At 34.5% G+C, this 18618-nt stretch overlaps 1 long non-coding RNA gene across 2 annotated transcripts in view; it reads right to left on the reverse strand.

Annotated features, from left to right (window-relative positions):
- LOC111096230 overlaps positions 1-17594 on the reverse strand; it is a 38597-nt gene extending 21003 nt beyond the window's left edge. The window contains exons 1-2 of one of the 2 annotated variants that reach the window (XR_005353887.1): positions 16888-17594; positions 9666-9824 (exon numbers count right to left, since the gene is read on the reverse strand). This is a non-coding gene — a long non-coding RNA (uncharacterized LOC111096230). Of the gene's footprint in view, positions 1-9665; positions 9825-11079; positions 11186-16887 lie in introns of those variants that run through there. The other variant, XR_005353885.1, reaches the window with a different exon arrangement.
- Positions 17595-18618: the final 1024 nt, after the last annotated feature.

An 18618-nucleotide genomic window follows, 5' to 3' on the forward strand; every position in this document is an offset into this window, starting at 1 on the left:
TTATTAGTTCTCCTAGTTTTCTTTGCTGATTCATTATAAATTTATATGTACTCAATAATCTTATTTGTGAATGAAGATAGTTTGCCTCTTCCATTTACATCTGTATACCTTTTATTTCTTTCTCTGGCCTGATTTCCTTGATAGGACTTTCAGTATAATGTTTAATAGAAGGGATGAGAGAAGATATCCTTGGTTTGCTCTTGATCTTGGAGTGGGGGAGGAGAATTCTGTTTTTCACCATGAAGTGTATAATAACTATAAGGTTTTTTAGATGTTCTTTATCTGGTGAAGGAATTTTAATTTTAGTTCCAGTTTATTAGAGTTTTGTCATTAGTGAGTGTTGAATTTTTTTGACAAAAGCATAGGCCCAATTTCAATACTGGCTTTCCCTTTGATCTTTAATTAAAGCATTTACTTAATACAGTCATATTATTCAGATATTAAAAAGTGCTAGTTACTTCCATTCATCTTCCGAGTTTCCATTCTTTGCCCACAGATGAACACTTTTATCAATTTCCAATATAATAAGATTTCTGAATTTTTAAAATATAACTTACAGAAAATATCAATATATATTCTAATTTGCTCCATCTTTTAAACACATAGCATTCTATGAAATGGTTTTGCAAAGTGCTTTTTTTTACTTAATGGACCTTAGAAAGCTTTTCTTGTCTAGTGCTGTTATGGACTGAATGTTATGTCTCCCCTCCACTTCCCCTAAAATCCCATGTGATGATATTTGAAGGTGGGACTTTTGGGTTGTAATTATGTTTAGATGAGGTCATGAGGGTGGAGCCTCCATAATGGGTTGTGTCCTTACAAGAAGAGGATGAGACCAGAGCTCTCTGTCTTTCCATCATGTAAGAATTTGGCTAAAAAGTGACTATCTACAAGCCAGAATTGGCAAAGAGGACCTTTGCCAAGAACTGGATCCCTGCTGGTACCTTGGTCTTGGCCTTCCCAGCCTCCAGAACTGTGAGAAATAAATTATGTTATTTAAGCTGCTTAGTCTATGGCAATTTGGTACAGCAGCCCGGGTGGACTAAGACAATGTGTGGAGAGATACCTTATTATCTGTTACAGCTACATAGTATTCTATTGCAAGGATATAGCATCATTTAGAAAACTAGTGCCCTTTGATTAAAATCTGGGTTGTTTCCAATTTTTTGCTGTTGTAGTAACACTGCAGTGGATAAATCATGTATGGATGTCAAATCTCATAATTAGCAACCAGTTCAAAGGGTACATGCATTTGTAATTTTGTTAGTACAAATTTGTATTAACTTGTTATTTCTCACTACTATGAAAGGATGAGACTCTTGCTGAGATGTGTTATGGGAATACTCTGTCCTGCTCTTGTCTAGATCCTGTTCTTCATTTATTGTTCTGGCTCCAAGTCATGTGCTTTTTCTCTTTTAGTTGTCAACAATGTATCTCAGAATAGGCTGTGTCAGAATGATTACACTATTTATCATGATTTTATAGTGACTGTAAAGAATTCATAATCTTTTGTTTTGCTCTTGCTTCAGCTCAATATCAGTTACATTCAGTTGTATTTTTGTGACTAATGCTGCTGGTGTTGCTAGATTACTATAGAAAACATACATGCAGAATTACAGCATAAAAAGATTTTTACTCTCCAGTTAGGCTAGAAAATACCTGCTATAAAATTAAGCTTCCTATCTTTCTTTGCACCACACTCCTTCTTTGCACTATTTCTCTCTGTCCCTGAGAAGAGGGTTATACAGTTCACTTGGAGTAGAAGGAGGAAAAAGACTGAAAAATTCAGTACTGATTTCCCACATTTTGAAAAAGAGATTGGCTCTATCTTCTATCAAAAACAATTGCGTTGGCATCTAAGCATGTTTTACTGAACTGTTTATGTACCCTGGGTGGATACCATCCCTACTTTTGTTATCTCATGAAACGGTATGATAGGAACTTTCACAAATCCAGTAGATGGGGCCTCAAATATTACTTGCCTATATGTAGGGCTGACTCTGGATTTATTCATTACATTAAAATAAATGCCAGCTTGTACTCCTTGTGTAAAAGAACTAGAAATGGTTATGTATGCTGGAAATAACACTTTAGATGGCCAGTAAATCCAAATAAAATAACACACTTTGTTAATATATTATCCTGCTGTCTCTGAAATTTATGATGATAGGCTCTTTCCTATTATTTCTATTATTCCTATTATTTCTATCTTTGGAAGCACCTCTGAAGAGAGTAAAAAAGGCAGAAGGGGAGATATATGCCAGGAGAATAGAACTCACTGTACAGAAACTAAAAGGGTGATGAAATCTCTTGAAGGAACAGAACAGTATGCAAAACGTTCTTGTGTGACTTTACCTTGAGCAAATGACAATGTGATAGAATTTAAATAATTAACAGTATTTTAAGAAATGGTGTAGAAATGTAAAGTGTCAAAATATTTCAGACCCAATGTTAGATTTATATTCCTCTCAAATAGTTTTGTTTTGTTTTGTTTTTTGTTTTTTTTTTCTCAAATAGTTTTGGATGTTGGTGTGAGGGAGCAAGGAGACATTTAAGGCTAGAGACAGCAGAGCAATAAATTCCCTCCTACTGCTTTTAGTTAGAATGAATATATTTTATTCATTTATTATGATCTTTCAATTAAGCATATTTAATTGGAATCACTTTTATATCCCTTTTGTACTAATATATTGAGTTAGTTATTGGTTTGCTGACTTGAAAGAAATACTGGTTAAGAGCAGTGGCTCTGGAGTTGAGCCCAAATTTGAATTTTGGTTTCCCCATTTATTAACTAATTGTCTCACATAAGCCCTGATTCCTCAGAGGCATAATTTCCTCCTTGGTAAAACAGACAGAAAAATACTTATTTTTTAAGGTCATTGTAAGGATTAAATGAGATGATATGTGTTAGACATTTAACGTAGATTCCTGGCAAATAATTGTTCAATAAATGATAGCAAAAATGAAAAGAACAAAAATCATTTTCCATTCCAGGATAGGTACACTAATTAAATATGAGGAAATATGCTTCGAGATTATTACTTTAAGTAAAACAACTCAACATACAGCAAAACTTTATATAGACATACATATATTGTGTATATGTACACGTGCACACACATAGACACACAAACCCAGATACATATATGCATATGTACAAAGTAATGGGGGAAAAGCACTTTAGGTAGCAAGAAATGAATATGATTAATCCATCTATGTATGTTTTACAATTCCTTATTCTAATATTTGTATCTGTTTCTATATTAGCACATTCCAGAAGAGTAAGCAATATTTCTAGCACTGCTTATTCAGAAAACACATCTGCATGTACTTTAAGAATCCACTGGGGTTCTAGGCTCCCTGTAGGATAATGCTGTTGAGTATAACTTAGGCTGGAAATCTTTCAGGGATAGCATCATAACACGTCCCGTGACTTCATGCATTATCTGCCTGGCATTGTTCCCAGTGGGGCAAGAAAGACACACACCAACATGGCTGTCGAAACAAGTTAAGATGAATCATCTGAAAATATTTTACAGAATAGGATTAGTGAGGACAGCCTACTAATTTTCATTTAAGTGTTTTGTAATATCACTTGATATTAGGCTGTCTGTTCAGGCACATACCACCTGCAAATTCTATTTCTTTATTAAATCCAAAAAGTCTAACTTTAGAGTAGATGACAGAGAGCTAAAAGGAAATGGGGAAAACTAGAAACTTATAAAGAAGAAGTTTTTTTTTTTTTTTTTTTTTTTAAGAAGAAGTTTTAAATGAGATGACTGAAATTATCCAGAGAATCACTTTTATCATCAGTAAATATGCTTTTCACCCATTCCTCTTGATTCACATAAATTTAATAAAGAGAGTAAAAAAAAAAAAAAACGTGTGCTGGCCTGCATTTTATTATGTCATAACGTTTGCATGGTACCGCTTCTCTGTTTCTCACTTCATCAGAGCTGTTTTTCATTTGGTTGGACCTCCTCAGCTGTGACAGTGTCGGAAAAAAGCATCTGTAGTTGTGCAATCATCTACTGAAAGCTATTCTGTTTCCATGTAACCATACGTCTCTTTGAGACCAAATGGGAGATGGTTAATGTTAATAAATAAGCAGTTTCTGCATAAATAAAGACCAGGCCCTGAAATCTACAGACTTGATTAATTATTTTTTTCTGTGCCAAGCCAAATGGACTCATAAAACAAGCGATAAAGCTGTGAATTGTACACTTAGTTACAAATGCATTCAGCATAAATATGGTTTCTATTTGTAAATACAAATATTATAGCGCTACGGGATTCAACCTTAATCCATTACAATAGAGAAAAATACAAATACATGACCCTTGTGCATAAAGCACATTTGTGCCAAAGTACTGCAGCAATGGATAATATGTTTGTCTTTGTTTTAGATGCCAAAAATGTGCTTCAAAGCCCTGGAAGATGTGATCAACTCACCTCCTCTCTGGCCTCTCACTGTTCCTCACAAACTTTAATATTTAATCTGATCAAACGGGGACATTGCATGGTGATTTTCATACTAGCTGTGTATATTTGTGTGCATTTAAGAACATGGTCTTTAAAAAAGTCATGGTACTAATTTTTAAAAGAGGTTTCTTTATACTTCTATAAATGTAGAAGCCGAGGAGTGTAATAAAGGAGGAGCTATGTTAGCTTTTATTTTTCTATTGCTGTGAGGATCATTTTTACTACTGTTTGAATAATTTGGACAAATATTCCCTTTTGCTGCAATTTTTCTCATTTGCTACAGTGACACCATAAAGTCACGACCCACCACAGTAAAAGTCGGTTGCCCTAGATTGGATTTTGATGCCATAAATTTACATTTCACTTTAGGGTCCAATAGCAGGAGAACTCAAGCTGGGAGGAAGGAAAAACCCTGATTAAGTATAAATAGCTTTGACAATCATCTGGATAGTTAAAAGGATTATGAGAAACACGTGAAAGGTAATAGATACTTTTTTTTTTTTTGACAATAGAGTTCGAAGTTTCTTCTGTTCTGAATGTTCTACTCTACAAAGAGAAAATATAAACCAAAAAGATAAATTATTATATTGATTTGTGGACTTGTTTCCATTTAACAACAAAACTATGATGATAAGATTCTGGTAAACTATTGTCTTCTTTTTAAGAAGGAGATTTAGAAAGATTGGCACTTTAAGAATACCCATTTACAATTAACATAAAAATATAATTAAAAAAATAAGCAATGCCTTCAGGTTCCCACTAAGAAGCCCCATGTGTTTTGTAAAGTCCAGATAGACGTTAGCTGGTTCCAAAGGCAATTGCCTTATGCCCAGTCTGTGTTTCATACCTTCTGCATTCAACTCTCCCTGTCCAATGTGGATCCAGTATCTATGTCCCACTGTGTAAATATTCATATATTGACCCCTGAAAAGGGGGATGGTGACCAAAGCCACTTCTACACCAGTATATATTTTTCAGGCCTAAACTGAAAATTGAATTCAATTCTCAAGTCAAATGGTACCTGCCCTATGAAATTCTCTTCAATTTCTCAACTCTAAATTTAAGTCTTCCTCCTTCTATAATCCTATTACTTATGTAGATACACATGCACACTTCCATTAGAGACACAATCACACTTTAATGTATGCCATGAGTTTGGCCGAGCACCTCTTTTGTAAGATATGGAAAATGTCTTTTTATTGTACACTTGGGTTTGACAATCACCTGGGATAGTTAAGATACCCAAGTAATATGTGATGAGTAACTAATTAATTCAAAGTACTTAGAAAATTTAATTTGAAATCCTGGATTGCAGATAAGTTACTGATTTGATACACTCTTTCTTCAGTCTACATGAACCTGTTTCCAGGCCCATAACCTAAAATGTGTTGAATAGTAGAATGAAACAATATTACTTATATTGTGTTTCCAAATTCTGAGGGAATTAAATGAATTTCTATGAAAAGTATGTGAAGCCAGAAGCAAATAATAATAAAAATCATTCATAAGAAGATTCTATAAACACAAGGTATCTTAAATATTTTGGAAACACTTGGAATGGGGTGTTCAAGTCATTAGAATTTCGGAATCCAAGTGGTCTCTTGTTACTTCAAGTCTTTTTTTTTTTTTTTTTTAATAAGGAGAGTAATAAACAGGGGAAAGCGAATACATGCATTTAGAAATGTTTGGATTTAGGCAATTAATGTTCTATATGTTCTCTTTTGTTTTTGTTGGATAGGGAAATTTATATATTTATCTTCCTATTATATATATTTTGTAATTGAAAGCAATGCTCTTATTAACCATTAATTAGTCTGTTCGAACTTGCTATACCTAGCTTTAGTCTCCACAAAGGACCTAAAAAAAAGAGGAGTATAAACCACTTAGGCATCACAAGATCCCGAAATTGAAAAGATATGCTTGTCATTTTCTATTGCTATTGTCAACTCATTCCCTTGAATGTTAAATTATCTTCTTTTAGTCTTTGTTTATGGCTTTACAGCCATTGGAGTTACTTTAATATCAATGGTATTATAGTTGCCCCTACAATGCACTTACTTCTCTTAATTTGGGTTTAAAAATTTTAAGGTCCCACACATGATATTCACTTTAAGAAATGAACCATCAAAATCTTACCCATGTTTGGCTAAAAGTGGTAGAAGCAGCTCTCAAATCAGCTTAAATTAAAAAGGAGATTTATAGGAAAGATGCCAGGGTGGACCACTAAAGGAAGGTAACAGGAACTAAGACAGCCCCAAATGTCAGAAACTCTCTGCCTCTAATCAGTGCTTTCTAGGTGTTAGGGACATGGATGCCGGAAATTCTGATGTTGTCTTTATATTGGAGTATCAAGATCAGAAAGGAAACAGATTCTCATCATCTCTAGCAGAAAAATCCTAGAGGAGACCTCTGACTGCCTTACTTGAACACATATAGCCATCCCTGGACCTATCCATGTAGCCAAAATTAAAGCAAATTATGAGTTATCCAGTCTAGGTCTCATGATGGGCTCTCTGGTCAAGATATAGGATTGTTTTGTTTGTTTGTTTGTTTGTTTGTTTGTTTGTTTTTAAAGGAGGGTGATGGGGATGCCAGGCCAACAATGGCAATAGCAACTACAAAAAGAACCCAATTATTTTTATTTCATTAACTTTTTATGACTTATTCTGTAACATCATCAAGATTATGGAAAAATAGATTTACAGTAGGTGTCAAATATCTGTAATGGTTCTATTAATTTGAAGGTGGAAATATTTCATCTGTATAGCATTTAAATATTTGCTCTAAGTAGGGATTATTACTTTTTTATTTTAGCTAAGGGTTATTAAAACAAAACAAAAAAAACCCACTATTGAGGCCAGATGTTAAAGTGAAATTTTAATTGAAATATTAGAATGTAATGAGCTATGAAATTCTAGAGTGAGATGCCAAACCAAGATGAACATTTTCAAAGGAAATGTCTGTACAAGGGCTTCTTGATGCTCAAAATCTCTTACTCTCATTGGGAATATAAATAACAAAGAGCAGAGGGTGTGGAGATTAGTGAAAAGGATTTTTCGAACAGAATTAGGATTCCCACTTCATCTACAGTGAAGAGAGGATTTCTAACAGGATGATTCAGAGACTGGGCAATGGCCCTGCCCTTAGGGAGTCACAGAAATGTGGAGGGCAAGGGAGCGGCTAGCTACAATGGGAGTGGAAATGTAGCTCCTCTGTTGAGATTGTCCTGCTATACTCCAAGTAGGGGGAAAAGGATGCCTCAGCACTTTGTGCTCATCATATATGGTTGAGAAAGAGACTTTTCATAGATGTTTATTAGATAGCATACAGGAAGGTCCGCAAGAAGGCAAAGAAGCCTCAAAAGGGAGGTTTGGAGGGTAGGGCATCCCAAACAAATATAAAAGTTCCCCAGAAGAGAAAGTATTAGCTTTAAACATCCGCCGGTGCCTGAGAGATAGATGGCAACCTAAGACAATGGTGGTCAAATAAGAATGTTCTTGCTCCAGCTCATCCCTTGTCCTTCCTCTCATGTCTTCTCTAGAGGGAAGCTTTAATAACCACAGTTGGTGAGAGAGTGGTGTAGGAATGACGGCCCAAGGAGAAGAGTTAAGAGGGAAAGAGATACCAAATGAGTACCTCTCACCACTTTATTGGCTTCTTAGAACAGGCCTGTATGCTCCACGTCAGGATGGGGTGTAGCTCTAATTTTCAGTGAAGTTGGATACTTTGACTATTACATGGGCCTGGACATTCTGAGACCAACTCTGAGCTTTGAAACCTGGAGTCATCATAGTACTTTTTATTATCCGTAAGTAAGTGAGAAGAACAGTGACGGGGCTACTTGGGTTTTATTCCAGAGTCAAAGTGAAGAGTTCCTATCGCCGAATAAATTTTGAAAGGAGAACAAATGGGGGAAGAAAAGTGCATTTCTGATTATAATCTTTGAGTTATTTTTTTTCTTGCTTGCTTGCTAAATTTTTCTTTTTCATTTTTAAGCAGATATAAGTGCTTTAGCTGAATTATCAGGTTCTTAGGCTATACCTAGCCGAATAATTCTTGTGAAGTGGTGGACGTTTTGTTTTATCATCTTTGATATATAGAAATTCTGTTTTCTGCATTATTTGTGTCTGTGTGCATGTACCTTTTGTGTTCTTTATCATTTAATTCGTCTGATGTCCCAGTACAATATCAATTATAGGAACACCTTTGTTGAACTTAGAAATTATTTGAGAGTCAGATTCATATTACAAAAGCAATAGAGAAAAATCACCCACTAATTAGAGCTTGGAAAATATATTTTTACAGATTAAAATGAAAAACAAAATGCCATTTAAATGTTTTAATTGGTTTCAGTTTTACAACTGCAAACCAGATGGTTTCTTTTCAAGTAGTTTACAGTGTCTTTGCCGAATAACTGAATTACCAAACCAGCTGTTATTATTAACATTTACCTAAACAGAAAAACATGTCTGCTATTTGTTTGCTAAAAAAAGTACCTGCTTTGCAAAAGTTTGGCAAGCAAATCACGACTCTGCTCTGGATAGCATAGTATTTTAATAAAATAAAGGGCAGAGATAAAGGTGCACATATTCATGTATATCCTAAAATGAATGCTAATTTAAAACTTTAACTTATTTGCCAGGTGTCAGAACCAAGCAATCTCTTATGGATCCTTCCAATTTTATAATTCTACAATTGTAAAATCCATTTACATTTTTAATGTGAAGAGACTGCATTTAGACTTGCTTTAAAACCCTGTTAGTAATTCTCTTTAACTGCTTGTTAAAATATTATATTTTGGAAACAACTGGTCCTTGCATAAATTTGTTTCTGATGCAAACTGAGGCTGTCTAACTGTAAACTACCGACAAATGTAAACTCGTAGATACCAGCTGTAGTCGGAGTGCTGAATGCACAATCACTTCTCTTTAGAGTCAGTTAAGGAAGAAGACATTTAAGGGGAAGTAATGGTGAAGAATGCTGTTTCTATCCTTTTACCCGAACGATAAATTATCAGGGAAAACTCTGATTACAAAAATGATGTTGTAAACATTCTATCTTCGTCGCTTTCCAATCATAATTTTCCTTGTCACTTACCTCTTTGGTGAAGGGAGTGAAAAGTAATTTTTGTCCCACAGCTCTATGATTGCCTGGGTATTTTTATTGATCTGGGGTTAGCTTACCTGATCTCAGCAGGACTCTCTCAGACATCTCTCTCTAGTCATTTGTAGGCTCTGAGGGGGCTGGTTGGTGCAGGATGGTCAACGTAGTGCTGACTCAGCTGTCCTCCTGGTATTCCTCACATTTCCTCAGCAAGCTGGCTCTGGCATGTTCTCATGGTTCTGGTAAGGAGCAAGAGAGCAAGTCACAGTGCATAAGAATTTTTTCTCACCTCTGGTTATGCCATGTTTGATAACGTTCCTTTGGCCAGCGCAAGTGCTGTAGGTGAGCCTGGCATCAAGGAGTGGGGGAAGAATGCCCTGACTTCGAATGGGAAGCATAAAGAACTGGAGCCATCAATCAATCAATCAAACACACATTCCTATAGGTTTACAATTAACAGCATTCCTGGGTATGATATACTGTAATTTACTTATTTTTCTATCTAAGGATATTCAATTGATCCTTTTTTTTTTTTTTTTGTAATTACAATCCATGTTGCAATAAAAATCTAGGTACACACAGCTCTATCCACAGGTATGGGTATTTTTAAAATTCTGAACATACAAAAATATGTCCTCACCACTGAGCTAAGATAGCTTTTCATATCTTATCGTACTCGTTTCAATCTTCATCAGTATTTTGTTTGTTTGTTTGAAGAAACAGCAACAGCTGCAGCCCCATCTTTTATCCGTGCCTCCATTTCCAGAGGCAACCACTACCCTGAAATTGCTCTGTGCAATTCCAGTATGTGCTATACATAGCTACTATATGCATAAACCTATACTGCTTGCTTTACATTTGAACATTTTTAGATCAGTGTTATACTCATGGAAGTTTCTGCAGCTTCTATTTTTACCCAACATTATGTTTTTGAGATTTAGCCATATTGATGCCTGTAGATTTACTTCAATAACTTTTTAACGACTATCTACATCATTCCACTGCATAAGTAAACCAGTTATTGGAGGTGGTTGTATTTTTCCAAAGTTTTGTTGTTGCACAGTGCTCAGTGACCATCCTGTACACATTTCTTTGCATGTGTATGTGGAAGTTGTCAAGGGTAGAAACCCAGAAATAATTTGTTTTGTAGTGGCGCCTGGGTGGCTCAGTGGGTTAAGTGTTTGCCTCCGACTCAGGTCATGATCTTGGGGTCCTGGGACTGAGCTCCAACCCCAAGCCAGGCTCCCTGCTAAGCAAGGAGTCTGCTTCTCCCTCTCCGTCTGTGCTCTCTCGCTCTCTCTCAAGTAAATAAATAAAAATCATTAAAAAAAATTACTGTTTAGAGTATATGCATATTGTCTTGCTTTTTTACAATCTCGCCAGGAATGTATAAATGATTTGCATTTCCTCACGTCTCATAAAACTTTGATCTTATCTAATCTAGTAGTTTATGTCAATCTGATGATTCTAAAATTGTATTTTATTGTTACTTACATTTATATTCCCATGATTTTAAGCATATTCTCAATTCCAGTTTCTATCGTGTTCCTTTGCTTTTTCATATACATTTTTGGATTTACTTGTTAGGTTCCATAAAAGTCCTGTGGATTGAAACTGCGTTAATTTTATAGATTAATTTTGGGAGAAACTGTCATATTTTTATTATTCATGATTGCTATTCATAAACATGTTATAGCCCTTAATTAAGACTTTTACGTGCCTCTGAATAATACTTTACTGTATTTTCTGTAAATATTATACCTCATTTATCAGATTTATCCTCAGGAAATTTATGGGTTTTGTTACTATTGTAGATGATATCTTTTTTAAAATACATTTTTTGTTTGTCACTCAAGTATATTGACCACTACTGATTCTATATACTGAGCTTATGTAAAAAAAACTTGCTAATGTCTTTTATTCACTGAAATTATCTGTAGGTTTTCACAATAATGTTTTCTTTTTCTTTTTCTTTTTCTTTTTTTTTAAGAAATAGTGACAGTATTCTTTCATTTCCAAATGCTTCTTCTATTTCCTATTTTTTTTAATAACTCCTTTACCTTATTTAACTGGCAAGATCTTCCAATGCAATGCTGACTAAAATGTTTCTGAATTATAAGGGATTGTCTATCATGTTTAGATTGCTTATCATGTTTTGAAATTGAGTTTGTTATCTGCAGTGGGTTTTGGTAGATAGCGCTCATTAGGGAGAGAAGTTTCCTTCTGTTCCTAGTTTGCTAGTAGTTTTATTAAGTTCCACATATGTGATGAATTTTATCAAAATTGTTTACTTTTGTTGAAATATCTATATGTTTTTTTTTCCTTTAAAGTCACTGTGGTGAATTTACATTAGTCGCTGTAGAGAACAAGATGGAGTCACTCATGTCAAGCAGGGACCTGTGTCAAGCAATGACGCCAGCAGTTAAGGGCACCACAGCTACCAGATATCGTGGAGACCAGCACCAGCTGACCATACCCCAGAGCTGATAACAAGTAGAAGCAGAGGAGGTCTGCAGGAGCCCAAGACTGATTAAATCCCTTTAAAAAGAGGATTTTCGCAGCAAACTATGGCTCCTCAGACACTGACCCCTCTATGTCTGACCACTTCAAAAGGGCAGCTGCCGCCAGAGGCTTTGCCTGATTGATCTCTGAACAGAACTGAGGTCCTTCGTTGCTTGATCATAACAAGCATAAGTGCCCAGAGCTGACCTGGACTGGACCCAGGCCTTATCTCAGCCGTGCGCCCACCAGACTGACTTTGCATGGGTTCTTTCGCTTACTACTCCCTGTGTTATCTTGTTTGGGTTGTGACTTGTCTTGTGCTCTGCTTTGTGTGCCTTGTAAGAAGTCAAACTAATCACGTGGTGAAATGTCACTGGGTTTGGATTCCTGAACTTGCTTTTAATTATGTTAGCCTTGCTCTATCACTGAGTAAAGCTGACACCGTGGAAAGACACAACTCCTGTGTGGCCATCATAGTGCACTCATGACAGGAGCTGTTACAGAGTTAATCACCTTACATTCCTGGGTTCAATCTATTTCTTAATAGGTTGCTAATTTTTTTTTTTGGGCTAAGATTTTTTATTTAGAATTTTCCATCCAGTTCATAAGCCCCTCATTTTTCTTTCTTTCATTGTCTTTATATAGTCTTTATGTTAAAATTATACTCTCTTCACAAAAAATTGGAAGAACCTTCCCTTTCATCTTGCTCCTCTTAGGATCTTACCTATTTCTCAAGTTTTCAGCAATTTCCCTACAGTGCATTTGTTGTCTATTAATTCTTTTTTTCCTGCTTGTACTTGAGGGATCTGAGATTTTGTATCTTCTGTCAACTTTGGAAAATTCCAAGCCATTCCAAAAACTATTGCCTCTCTTTTATCCTCTGTTCCCTCTGTCTGGATTCATTTTTATGTTGGATATCCGCATTCTATCGTCAACATCTCTTAACTTCTCTTTAGTAATTTCTCTGATATCTTGGTTCCAGTTTGTAGATAATTTCTTAGACTTATTTTTGAGTTTAGTAATATTCTATTTAGTTTTTTTATAAAGATTTAATTTACTTATTCATGAGAGACAGAGAGAGAGAGAGGCAGAGACACAGGCAGAGGGAGAAGCAGGCTCCATGCAGGGAACCTGACATGGAGCTCGATCCCGGGACCCCAGGATCACATCCTGAGCTGAAAGCAGAGGCTCAACCGCTGAACCACCCAGGAGGCCAAATCCTCTCTTTAGTTTTTATGTGTTCAATCACTTTAAGAATACTGGTTCTTCTTTAAAGTTTTGTTCTTTAATCTCATATACTTGTGGATAATAATGCTGCTGTTTATACTTTTTGGCTTTGACTAATTCTCTTTTATTTTTTTTTGTATGGGTGGAAGCTACATCTTCTATTTTTTAATCATTTAGTATTTTAATATACATACTTAATAAAATGCAAAGTTATACAATATTTCTACTTTTCTTCTCCCAAAGAAAATATCACACTATTTTCACTCTGATTATTCTTCCTCCTACCTCATATGTCGTTGTTGTCTAGGGTTTAATTTCCACTAAATTCTCCCAAATTGAATATTATTATTACTCTTTAGGATCGCGGTTTGTTTAGATTTACTCATTTGTATATTCATCCAAATTCTTCTTTCTGGTTTAAATTTCTTCATTCCTAATTTCTTTATTAATTCTTTATTTAATTGTTTATTCATTTAATTTCTTTATTCCATTCTTTGGACAATATCTCTATAAAAGCTATTGATCATAATGATCATTTTTTGTTTTTCCAAAAATGTCTTTTATATTGCCCTCAATTTGGAATGATAGATTGATTATAAAATTCTATGTTGAATCTTATTAGCTGCAGTAGTTTACGGTTGTTATTCCACAATCTTTTGGCTTCTATTGATACTATAGCAAATTATACTCTCTGTTTATTTTTCTTCTTTTTAAGGCTGTGGTTAATCTTGAGAGGTATTTACCATATTTCCTTTGTCTATGGTATCTGGTAGTTTTCCTAACATGTTTCTAGGTGCAGATTTTGTTTTATTTATCCTGCTTGAGATGTATAATGTTGCTCAAAAGTAAAAATTCTGTTCTGGAAAATCCTAGCCATTATGTTTGGAATATTTCTCTCTCTTTTTTTTTTCCATTCTGTCTATTCTCTCCTCCTGAATTCCTGTTTCCTCCATATTTAAAAAAATTATATTTCATATTTTCCATCACTTTGTAGTTTCCTCAGTTTACAAGTCACTACTTTCCTATTTTGCTGCTTCCATGCCTTATTTAATTTTAAATAATATTCTGTTAAAATTTATTAATATTCATTTTATTTTTTAAAAATATGTCTGGCTTCATTTTTTATAATGAGTTACTTTCTAATTTAAAAAATTTTAAAACTTTTTTATATACTATAATCTATCTTTTTTTATCAGATGTTTCTGAGGGTCTACTTTAGATGACTATTACTTCTCTTGTGCTTGCTGCTGCTGGTTGGTTTTTTCACATGCTCCCTAATTTTGCATTTGAAATGTATGTACAGAGGTAAATGGGTAGAGAGAATAGTAGCTTGGATTTTTGAGGATATTACAACAATATTGTTTTTGTCACCTGCTCTGTAGTCAAATGCAAAATTTGTCTTTTGAAATACATCTTTATAGGTGTGCCTGGCTGGCTCGATCAGTAGAGCATGCAACTCTTGAATTCAGTGTCATGAGTTCAAGCATTTAATTGGGTGTGGAGCAAATGAAAAACCCCATATCTTTATGTTTGGTGTGTGATTATGATAATCGAACTAATCGTAGAATTTGATGATTAATTTTTGGTTGAAAAATTCTATCTTACAGAACATAATAACAAATTATAATAGGGGTGCTTGATGAAAATAGAAAATTGTTATATGTCATGTAGTGTGATGACAGCTTTACAGGAGTCACACAATAATTATTTCCTGCCAAAATAGTAAGGCAGTCAAAACTATACTGTATAGTTACATACTAGATAGGCAAATGTATACTCTAGTCATAATATTAGGATTTCCCCCTTTTCAGATCATGTAATTCATGGTTAGAGAGATTAGCCACTTGTGTAAGGTCTTAAAGCTAAGTGATAGACCTGTACTCAGATTCTAGTTTATTTGACTTCAAAATCCTTTCTAATCTCTATTTATATTGACTCTCAGTAAAACCTCATGCATGAAAGTCTCCCAGTTACTATACATTCCTTGATTTTTAGCTGGGCACATGGTAGCCCAAATACAAATAGCATTTTCTACCCTGATTTACATTTTGGTTCATGATATAGGAGAGTTCTTTTCAAAGAAATAGAAGTAATGTGCTATGTGTAGTTTTCAGAAACTGACCTTAAAGAAAAGGGCATGTACTTAACTTCTGATTCCTCCTTTGTTTACCTGGGACCCAGATGTGCTCAAAAAAGATTGGTTTTAAGGATATGGCCATGTTAGAAAATTAATTTTCAATAAGGAGTAAGACAGTTTTGTTTTCATCATTGCTAGTCTCATAATACTAAAAACCTAGCTGAAGTCAATTTTTAAAATGTAAACCCTTTGACTGGTTTTGATAAAAAAAGTTCAAGTGAATTACTTTTTACACTGTATTAATTTATTCTTCCAATAGAGGTCCAATGTTACCACATTAAATAAACAGAAAATTACAGAGAAAAGAAAACACCCATTAAATTAATACCCTTTCACTCACATTTTGTGATTTTTCTTCAAGCTGTTTTTTATAAACTTTATTTTTAACAAAAGACATATAAGCCAAAACACCAATGATAGAATATTTTGATTTTTTTTCATTTACCATTAGTAAGCTATATTTTTACATAGTTCCACTTGGTGGTTAAAATCATTGCTTTACGTGAGTGCCTGGTAGTGCAAGGACAGACTATGTTTATTTAACTAGACATTTTATGTTATTCCCAGGTTTTGCTGTGATAAAACTCATCTCATCTCCACTAAAGATGTAAATTTTGAGAAGTTACTTCTGGATCTCCTTTACCTTCTCTGTAAACGAGGATAGTAATAGTATGTACCTCTAGAGTTCTAGAGAAGATTAGATGTGCCCATGTACTTGATATCTAGAGTAGTCTGGGCACACATGGTAAACACTCACAAAAGTATAGTTACTTTTATCATATTTTTTGTAATGGCTTAAGATTATTGAACACAAAAGTATAGTTACTTTTATCATATTTTTTGTAATGGCTTAAGATTATTGAAGCCAGACGATGAAATATAGTAAACACTCACAAAAGTATAGTTACTTTTATCATATTTTTTGTAATGGCTTAAGATTATTGAACACAAAAGTATAGTTACTTTTATCATATTTTTTGTAATGGCTTAAGATTATTGAAGCCAGACGATGAAATATAGGTGGAAATTAACTTTATTCTTTCTCCCTCCCTTCCTCCCTCCTTCTTTTTTTTAGGTGCAAATATCAGGATTTTACTGTCTCTTGGTAATAAACTCAAAAACCCTCTATTCTGATGAGAAATAAAGTTTAATCAAGTCTCATAATTATCCATCATTACAATTCAGTCCAGGGAAATAAATAAAAACTTTAAACATTTACCCAGTTTAAAGCTTTTCTCTCCCAGTCCTTGTGCCTGAAGAGGAAGGAAGGGAGGTGTATTTTTTTTCCACTTTATCCTAGCTCTCCCTTCTCCTTGTTGTCTAATAAAAGTTGCTAAATAATAAATTATTTTGGAATTTTCTCCATTTGCTTAAAAAAATCTCCCCTCCCCCAGAAAAATGTGGCTATTTTAGAGACAGAAGAGAAGAAGTTTTACCTGGAAAGAAATAGTTTATTCTTTTTTCTTGACAACTGGCCAATTGATGTCATTTTATTTCTCACAGAATCCTTAATAATTTATCTATGGAAAGCGATGCCAATTTGAAAACTCCCTGGAGTCCCTAAATTAAGAGAAAAAAATACTGATGATTTTATGTGGGCCTATTACCAGCTGAGTAAAATTTTAAAATTACAGTATTTCTCTTTTGCCCTGTTCTGTTCCAAATAATGTTCTAGTAGCAATTGTTCTTTATAGCATAAAAAAGTTACGAAAGAATTATTGTTAACAATGTAGCTTTTGCTCCAACTTACGATTTTTAGTCCCACTTAATATTTCTTAGCAAAGTCCATTTGTTTTGGAATACTATGTCCTATTTCAAAGCAATCTTTCAATCATGGAAAACACATCAAAAAGCCCAAAGTTTTTGGGACTCCTAACAAGGACTTATTTCAAAGCCCATATCTATCATCAACACTGAAACACAGATTTGTGTCCCTATAACCACTCCATATTCAACCTGAAACATGGGATAATCAGTGAGGGGAAGAGGATTAGAAAAGATGCTCTTAGCTGAGCTAAACTTTTGAAATATGAATATTAAGAGATGCACAAGTAGGTGAAATTTTCCAGTTTCTGGAATAATTTCTTACAAACCACTGTGTTGATGAAAAACTGAAATATGGCAGGTTCCAAAATTTTATAAATGTTTGTATTTCACAAATGATGAAAGAGCTACGACAGAGGTATTTTAAAGTTATAAAAATTTTTGGCAACAGTGGTATATCTGGCAGATTAAAATTTTATTTTTTTTATTCAAGTTATTTAAATTCTAGTTAGTTAACATACACAGTAAAATTGGTTTCAGGTGTATAATTTAGTGATTCATCATTTACATATAACACCCAGTGCTTGTCACAAATGCCCTCCTTGGGGATCCCTGGGTGGCGCAGTGGTTTGGCGCCTGCCTTTGGCCCAGGGCACGATCCTGGAGACCTGGGATCGAATCCCACATCAGGCTCCCGGTGCATGGAGCCTGCTTCTCCCTCTGCCTGTGTCTCTGCCTCTCTCTCTCTCTCTCTGTGACTATCATAAATAAAAAAAAAAAAAAAAAAACAAAAACAAAAAAAACAAATGCCCTCCTTAATGCCCATCACCCATCTAGCACATTCCCCACTCAACTTCCTCCATCAACCCTCTGTTTCCCATTGTTAAGAGTCTCTTCTGGTTTGCTTCCCACCGCCCTCTTTTTTTCCTTCCCATATGTTCATCTGTTTTGTTAAATTCCACATATGAGTGAAATCATATAGTATTTGTCTTTCTTTGACAGTCTTATTTTGCTTAGCATAATACAGTTTAGCTCTATCCATGTCATTGCAAATAGATTTCATTCTTTTTGTTGGCTGAGTAATATTTCATCATATATATATATATATATACATACATATACATACACACACACACACCATATCTTCTTTATTCATTCATCTGTTGATGGACATTTAGGCTATTGTTGATAATGCTGTGATAAACATTGGGGTGCATGTGCTCCTTTGAATCTGCATTTTTGTTTCTCTTGGGTAAATACCTAGTAGTGCAATTGCTAGGTCATAGGGCAGTTCTATTTTTAACATTCCTAGGAAGCTCCACACTGTTTTCCAGAGTGACCACACCAGCTTGCATTCCCACCAACAGTATAAGAGGGTTCTCCTTTCTCCACATCCTCGCCAA

Source organism: Canis lupus, chromosome 1 (assembly GCF_011100685.1).
Source record: "Canis lupus familiaris isolate Mischka breed German Shepherd chromosome 1, alternate assembly UU_Cfam_GSD_1.0, whole genome shotgun sequence".
NCBI lineage: Eukaryota > Metazoa > Chordata > Mammalia > Carnivora > Canidae > Canis > Canis lupus.